The sequence below is a fragment of the Frankliniella occidentalis genome, unplaced genomic scaffold (assembly GCF_000697945.3).
Source record: "Frankliniella occidentalis isolate FOCC.00 unplaced genomic scaffold, Focc_3.1 Scaffold43, whole genome shotgun sequence".
Taxonomy (NCBI): Eukaryota; Metazoa; Arthropoda; class Insecta; order Thysanoptera; family Thripidae; genus Frankliniella; species Frankliniella occidentalis.
The window spans coordinates 720,252-727,868 of NW_026267173.1; the positions used below are offsets into that span (position 1 = coordinate 720,252).

The 7,617-nt window shown below is 59.0% G+C and overlaps 1 protein-coding gene across 1 annotated transcript in view; it reads left to right on the forward strand.

The window, feature by feature from the left end:
* Positions 1-7,617, forward strand: part of LOC113217360 (alkaline phosphatase, tissue-nonspecific isozyme-like) — a 105,815-nt gene that overhangs the window by 49,073 nt on the left and 49,125 nt on the right. The window lies entirely within an intron of this gene.

The following is a 7,617-nucleotide window of genomic DNA, read 5'->3' on the forward strand; positions in this document are numbered from 1 at the left end:
CGTCTCACCGGAAGGAAAAGAAGTTCAAGGCCGATTGAACGGAGCGGCGACACAGAAGGCCCCCGCCGCCGCTCCAGCCTCAGTTCCTGCTCCAACTCTAGCTACTCCAGGAGCCCGCACAGCGGGCCCGCGCGCCCCGGGTATCGGTTGGCCCCGCCCCTCTCCCCGTCCCGCGCGGGTAAAGTTACCGCTGCAAAAACAAATCACATTCAGCTCGCCGCTACGCAAATCAGTTGCCAACGCGAAATAAGAAAAGCGCGCACGCCCGACCCCCCCGCGCGCGCCCGCCGTGGATTCAAAACTTCTCTCTCCGGCTCTCCATCTCACCCGCGGCACGGATGCGCGGGCGCCGCGCGGCCTGGTCTGGCTCTCTCGCGGATGTGCGCAAGGGCGCTGCTGCTGCTGCTTCTGCTGCTGCTCTGGAGCGCTGGTGCGGGCGACGCATTTCTCGCTCCCTCTTTTTTCGCCGCCGCCGCCTCCTCCTCTTCGTATTTGTCGCTGGTGCTCTTGCACGCGATTGCGCGCCGCGTGTTGAGCAGCCGCACAGCCTCGGCGGCGGCGGCAGCGGCAGCGGGGCAAATGGCTTTAATCGTTTATCTAACCCGGAGTAATGCGTTTGCGGCGAGGCTTGTGGACGCCGTGGCGGAATCAGCTTGCTGTCGCTGCTGCTGCGGTCAGCGGTCAGCGCGGTTAGTCCCACAGGAATCACAGAGAGAGAGAGAGAGAGAGAGAGAGAGAGAGAGAGAGAGAGAGAAGGAAAGAGAAAAGAGAGAGAGAGAGGCAGTGTCGCAACAACAAAGTAGGGCAAAACAGAGCGTAAATAAAAAAGACCCCATAGGTCTCTCGGGGTGAGCGACACACTTTGTTGTCCACCTCACCGGCGCGATGTCGGTTATCCTGCTACGGCAGGCTACACGTGGTGCGGGGAGCCCGGCCCTATGGGTGAGCACGAGCGCCCTGCCTTGTCATTACCGCCACCACCCACACCACCGGCGCCCAGCAGGGCGCCCATGTCCGGGGCGTTCCCGCGCCGTGCAGCCCAGGGCGTCCACAGCAACGGTGCAACAAACCTACGGCTCAAAACTCTTTGCTCTAATTTTTTTTTTCACCCTCTACTGCCTGCTCCCTACTCTTTCCTTCCGTCCCTATTTAGAGACGACGTTGGAGTTTTCGCTGCGCAAAAGAGCCCCCCAACGGCAGGAAGGAATGCCGACCTCACTGCCGCCGCCGGGCAACGGTCTACCTCGGGCACCCCCTGCTGGGCGCGCGCGTTGGTTGTAAGTTAAAACTCACTTGCGCGGTGAGTGTGGGGGTTGGGGTAGGGCTCGAGGGGGGTTACACGGGAGGCGGGAGTCGCAACTCGGTTACTACTCGGGGCACTTTGACCCATCATGCATAATTTAGGGCGGCGTCCCAGCAGTGCCGTACAACGTGTGACGCGGAAGCCGTGTGAGGAATGAGTTTGCCTCTGGATGGCGGCGCGCGGCGGCGCGTTAGGGGTGGCCCGCAGGTATAGGGCGCACCTCGGGCTCTCAGCAGAGTACCTTAATTAACGCCTGTAATTCCGTAGTAAGTCGTCATCTGAAGGCAAGGGCATGTGATTGCGTCCACCAACCACGTCGCCTGGAAGGTTTTTACGTGTGCTTCATCGTTAAAAGTTTCTTGGGATTTCGATTTCCCGAAGATTCACCCTGAACCACCTCTTCAAATTCCCAAAAGACGCCGTTCTTAGTTTTCATGTCAAAACATCTGTTGGATTTCTATTACTACCGATTACTACATTACGCTGACTCTTTCTACGTCAATAACAACGGGGCCAGCCCTAGGACCACGCGGCTCTACGGCAAACAGCCATGAAAGTACGGCGGGAGAGGGCAGGATCGGCGGTGGCATGGGACTCGGAGTGGAGATGGGCTGAGATGAATAAGAAATGGGCGCCTGCGGCCTAACGCGCGCGCACCGCGTGTGCGGCCGGCCGGGGCTCGGGCCCTGTTATGTTGCCTCTCTGCACGTGCCACACCCGCCGAACACCCTCGCCTTAACATGCACCGCCCAACGAACGACGACCGGGGGCGTATATGGTTAACACAATTGCAGTATTTTTTAGGAAAAGAGGAAAACAGACGCATTGATTTTTTTTATTGTGTACAGCTTTGATAGCCGGGCCATGGAAGCATTACTTGTGACGGTTTGATTTTTAACTTTAAATTCTGCATCAACTATGAGAGTGGTAAACGGTGTGCTGCTGAAGTTTCGTTTTGTGTGACGGACAGAGACAGTTTGAATATTTTTTTTTATTTTTTTTTTTTATTTTTGATGGCGTTGGTGGCAGGAGGGGCTAGAAATGCCACACACCAAGGCAGGGGCTGGGCAGAGAACTTCCGCTCCAGTCTACACAGCGGCAGTGCAACGGCGCAGCCGGGCGAGCATCATGGGGCCCAGTGCAGTTCGGCATTCAGCAGGATGATGCCAGCCAGCCAGCGCCCGCCGGCGGTCGGTCGGGCAGCGCGGTGCGCAGCCGAGTGCGGCGGGTGGCCCACCCTGCGGACCACAGGCGCTCGACGGCTGGGCTGGGCCATCATCACAGCGCGGCAGACGGGCAGACGGACGGACCGGGCGGCGGCTTTCCGTCAGGCTTCCTTTTATCGCACGAGGGCTCTGAAATTCTCCGCGTCCCACAAAACAGCGCTTTATTTATCGGCTCGTCCCACGCCTCTCCCTCTGTCTCTGTCTGTGTTTCTCCATCAATCCCTCTCGCTCGCTCGCCCTCTCCTGTCTGTGACTCTCTATCACTCTTTTTCGCTCGCTCAACCCCCCTACCCCTCTCTCTCTCTCTTTCTCGCTCGCTCACCCCTCCTCTCTCTCTCTCTCTCTCTCTCTCTCTCTCTCTCTCTATCTCCCTCACCCTAACTCTCTCTTTTTGTCAGTCAGTCGGTCGCTCAGTACTTTTCAACAACAAGCTGCTCGGCGGACCTCGTCACCCACAACGAGCGGCACTAGTTTCACTTCCATTATTTATTTTCACCCCGCGGACCCCCTACGTTCGCTCTCTCCAGCCCGAGAGGCGACGCCAATCAGGGCGAAAGGCGAAAGACGGGGGACCCGCGGGCTCGTGAGGCGCGCGAGGATCAGGTGGTGGACAGGAGACCGGGAGGTCGAGTCAGCTCAACTCTCTCTTCCCTCCTCCCGCCCGCAGCCCAACCACCGTGAAAAACAACCTCGTCAATATCAACAATAACACGGCCTCGTAGCTCATGGGCTTTTGGATCAAATTTCTCTCCCAACGATGTAATTCAGACGCACTATGAGAGAAGAGCGTCCTTCTCTCATGCTAAAAGGAAAACAGAAAAGTTGGTTGTGCTCGGACCTGCTGCAGGTTCTACGGCCTGCCTAAAGGAGGCTTGGCTATGTCAGGACTTGTATCATTCCAAGAATCCATATATGCTGTCCTCTCTCGTTTGCTAATTCACAAACGGACTCGGTCAGTTATTTACGACCGTCCACAGGTTTTCCTCCTGCTGTATGTCTCTTCCGGTCGAAAAAGACTCATCCGCAAGAAAAACAATGCGACATTCGTTCGACAGCCGCCCTGCACTTCGGCGCACAGGAGCACACCGCACACTATGACTCCTATGAATAAAGTAGGAGGACATCTGGAAGGTGTGTGGCAGAGCTCTGCAAAATCCCCCTTATAGACAGTCCTCAAGACTGATACTATCGGAAAAAAGTGCCCCTCATGCACTATGCACCCCCTATCGCATCGCAGCCCTCGACGGGGCGAAATTTTGGCATGCTCATGCATGCGGGCAGGCATATATGCCCATCGTCACTCGCGATCGCGATGGCGCCTTATGTCCCCGTGTGAGTATGCAACCCGTCCGCACGCATGAATCCGGTAAATTATGCAGAAAAAAAATACGGCGCGGCTCCCCCCCCCCCTGTTTGCAGCTATTTTCGACCTCGTATTACTCCACTTTCGCGTGTAGTACGTCTGGTCAGGGCTGCCCCAACGAGTTTCGCGCGCAAACAACACAATAACTAGTCCAGCCAGTGCCGGCACCCCGCAGGTGGTGGCCCCACCGCAAGGCGTGGGCGGGGTCGGGGGCGGGGCGCGGTCGGAGGGAGGTACGGAAAGTTTTGGGCCGGACCTGCGGCGGGTACTCTCATCTCCGGCGAGTTTCCCCTTGACGCGCGTCCTATGGCCGGGGAAATAAGAGCTCGTCGGGCAACTTTGATACGACGGCAGGGCCGAGGGTCGAGCCGAGGGCCGGACCGGGCGGAGCGACGCGTCGGGCGGCGTCAAAGAAAGAAGGACACGAAGTGGTGTGTCTGCCGGCCGCCCGCCCGCGCGCTCGCTACGCCCGTTTCGAGACGTTTGACCCCGGCCGCCCGCCGCGCGGAGTTCTGCCCGAGCGCAGCGCCACGCCCCGCCCCCACCACTCGCAATGTCTTCCGATTTGCATGCCATTGTCCCTCCGCTGCTACGACTCGCCGGGGCAGCCCGTATGTCGGCAGGGAATAAACATCGCATCCGTTATGGCGAACAAGCTGTTCTGTCGGAGTAAGAGGGCGTTCCACTGCCGGGATATGGGCGTTCCGGGGGGAGAGGACGGGCCGTTGGCGGGGCGGGGGCGGGGCGGGGGCGCAGCAGCGAGCCGCGGGCGGGACGGCTCCGATCTGTCTCCCGGGCTGCCCACGGTGGAGCCCCTCCCTTTGTTCCACGCTACGCTCCCCCTTTTTGATTTCACGTCTGTGCTCTTTCTCGCTCCCCCCCCCCTCCTCCCCTCTCTCTTTCTTTCCGGGCTGTCTGCGCCTCTCCCCTGAAGCCCTGTGGAGCCTAGGGACGCGCCCCCTGCCGCCTCGCTGGGGGCCAATAAGAAATCTGTTGAATACCGACCCGGCCCGACCCTCCCCGGCGCGGAGTCCCAGCGGACACCCTCCTCGGCGCGTGGATGTAGGCCGCGGGGCCAGGTGGGAAGGAAGCGCCTGCGCTGCGGGAGAGAAAAGCACCACCGGGGCGAAAGAATAATCACAGAGATTGGCGCTGCTGTGTCCTCGCGCCAAAGCTTTTCAAACTGTGAATGAATAATTGCTCGTCGTGTTTCAAAATCGTCCGAAATGGCCAAGGTCATTTTTTTTGTTTCCCTGATAACAGCCGCAGGGGATGAATACAGAGAAAAATAGAATAGAAAGCGTCGCCTAAAGCCGAGATTTTCCCTCCGGGCGGTTTACAAACCCGTCTCCAACCGGAGATCCGCCCCGCTGTTGCAGAGTTTGCGGCGCGCGACAGGGAAAACCTGCTTAACACGGAAAACACACACACAGCGCAGACAGAATCAAATGAATCGCTCACGAGGCTACCCCCCTCCCCTCGACGCCGCCAAGCAAGCCCCCATATTCCTTTCGCAATTTGCTCCGTGCGCGGGCGGCGTGTTTGTATTCATGAAACTCCCCCCCAAACTACGGCAAACAACGATAAACGCACTCCGTCACTGGAGGGCCCGCCGAGGCATGCATCATTGTGCAGCGCATCATCAAGTGGCGGGGCGGGGCGGGGCGGGCGTTGGGTGCCCCCAGGGCGCCATTATTCAGCCAGTCCAACAGTCCAAAGGAAAGCGGGGTGGAGAAGAAAGAGGAGGGGGCAGGGGCACGGCGGGGAAGTCCAGGGCGTTCTCCCGGAACTTTTTTTGTTTTATTCTTTTTTTTTTTTTTTTTGTACCCGGCTGGTCGTCACCAGCTCTAGCACCACTGGCCTGGCCAGTCTGGGCCGGGAGATAAAGCAGTAAACTTGTATCCCGAGCGGTAAAACTAACAAATCTTAATGCTCCCGCCGCGTCGTGCTGCGCCACGCCACGCCACGCCTGGACCCGGACATAAGCGGCCCGTGCGGCCGACGGCGCGGCGGCCCCGGCGGGGGGAGCTTGTAGCGGGGGATTCCGCGCCTGTCAGCCCCACCCACCCACACCGCGCGCCCACGCGGCCCGCCGGACAAGAAGAAGATCCTCCTGAACAATGCTCGCCTCCGCCCGGGCGCCACTCCCACCGACAAGAGTTTGCGAGACGAGTAATTGTTTCGCTAAACGATTAACTTGGCGCTGTCGCCGGCCAGACGGGAAGAGAAACAGGAAGTATGGTAGGAGCTGTGGAGCTGGTGGCGGGGTGCGGCCGGCGGGCTGCGCCAGAACGACACGGGGCCACCTTGGCAACGGCGTCGACTCTGTAGCGGTGTGCCCGCGGCAACGTGCCCTCCGGCGACTTGAAGGGGCAAAAAAAAAAAAACTTGCTCCGCTAGTTCACTCGCTATAGTGTAATAAAAAGGGGAAAAAAAAGAATATTGCTCAAACAGATTATTTTGGTTTTAACAAAACCATAACCAAAACAAAGCAAAACGCAGAAAAAAGTATTGCCAGTGACCAAAACGTTTGTATGTTTTTTTTTCTTCCGAAGCCATTAGGTCCGTCGTCCGTTCTCAAGCCGCGACCTCGTCACGATTCAAAGTCGCGCGCCACAGTCCTGACCGGGTGGTCACACAAAGGGACATAACTACCCACGGACCTGCTGCCTCGCCTCGGCTCGCTAACGAGTCCGCCGGGGCTGTCGGCAGTTTGCCGCCGGCCGAGTCGAGCCGAGTCGAGCCGAGTCGAGCCGAGCCGAGCTCTCTGGGCGGCCCAGAAATAGTTGGGTGCTACGGACTTCTGTACCGCTGCGGCGCGGTGGTGGTGACGCGGCAGCGCCTGCATCTTCGCAAGGACAGCCGACTGCCCCGCCTGGCAGCTGTGCTCGGATAGGAGCCTTCTATTAGGAGCACACGAGCACCCGCCTCATAGGCCAGCCCCGCGGGCCCCGTCAGACCCACATTGCGCGTGTTCCACAGCCCCAGTGGCGCAGTAGCTCGCTTGAGTTACCTAATAGTATCCATCCCATATCACGCGCGCGCTACCCAAAGTTACACCCAGCCTCTGCTCCTCCTCACTCACTCCACCATCGCTCGCAGGAGTAAAAGTTGTCTGCCGCTTCCTCACCACGCCACGCTCAGCCACGCCCCGCCACTCCCCGCCCCGCGCCCGAATCCTGCGGCAGACTATGCGGCCGCAGCGCGCGGCTGGCTGCCCACCTGTTAGGCGCCGCGCGCTCACAGCAGTAAAACCTGCTCTCCGCGCGCCCGGCTGAGCAGGCCGCACCCCGCGCACCTCGCGCTCAGACAGACGGCCAGCAGCGCGCCGCACACCCGCAGAAGGGCCGTTAACCTGCGCGGGGGCGCGCCCCCCGAAAAAGGAGCAAAGCATGCCAGGACGGTAGGGAAGGAGGTGAAAAAAGTGGAATTAACGCAAGCTCGTGCCGCGCCCTTGAAAACGGCGGCGAGGAGTTTGCTTCAGCCAAAAGGGCCCGCCGCTCTGAGAGGTCAGGCCGCGGGTAAAGGCGAGCGCAGCGCAGCGCGGATGGAGTGCTGCCGCGACCTTTTTATGTGTGTTCTCCCTCTCTTTTTATGATAAAACGTTTTCTTTCCCCGAATAATGTCTTCTTCTTCTTCTTCTTCTTCTTCTTCTTCTTCTTCTTCTTCTTCTTCTTCTTCTTCTTCTTCTTCTTCTTCTTCTTCTTCTTCTTCTTCTTCTTCCC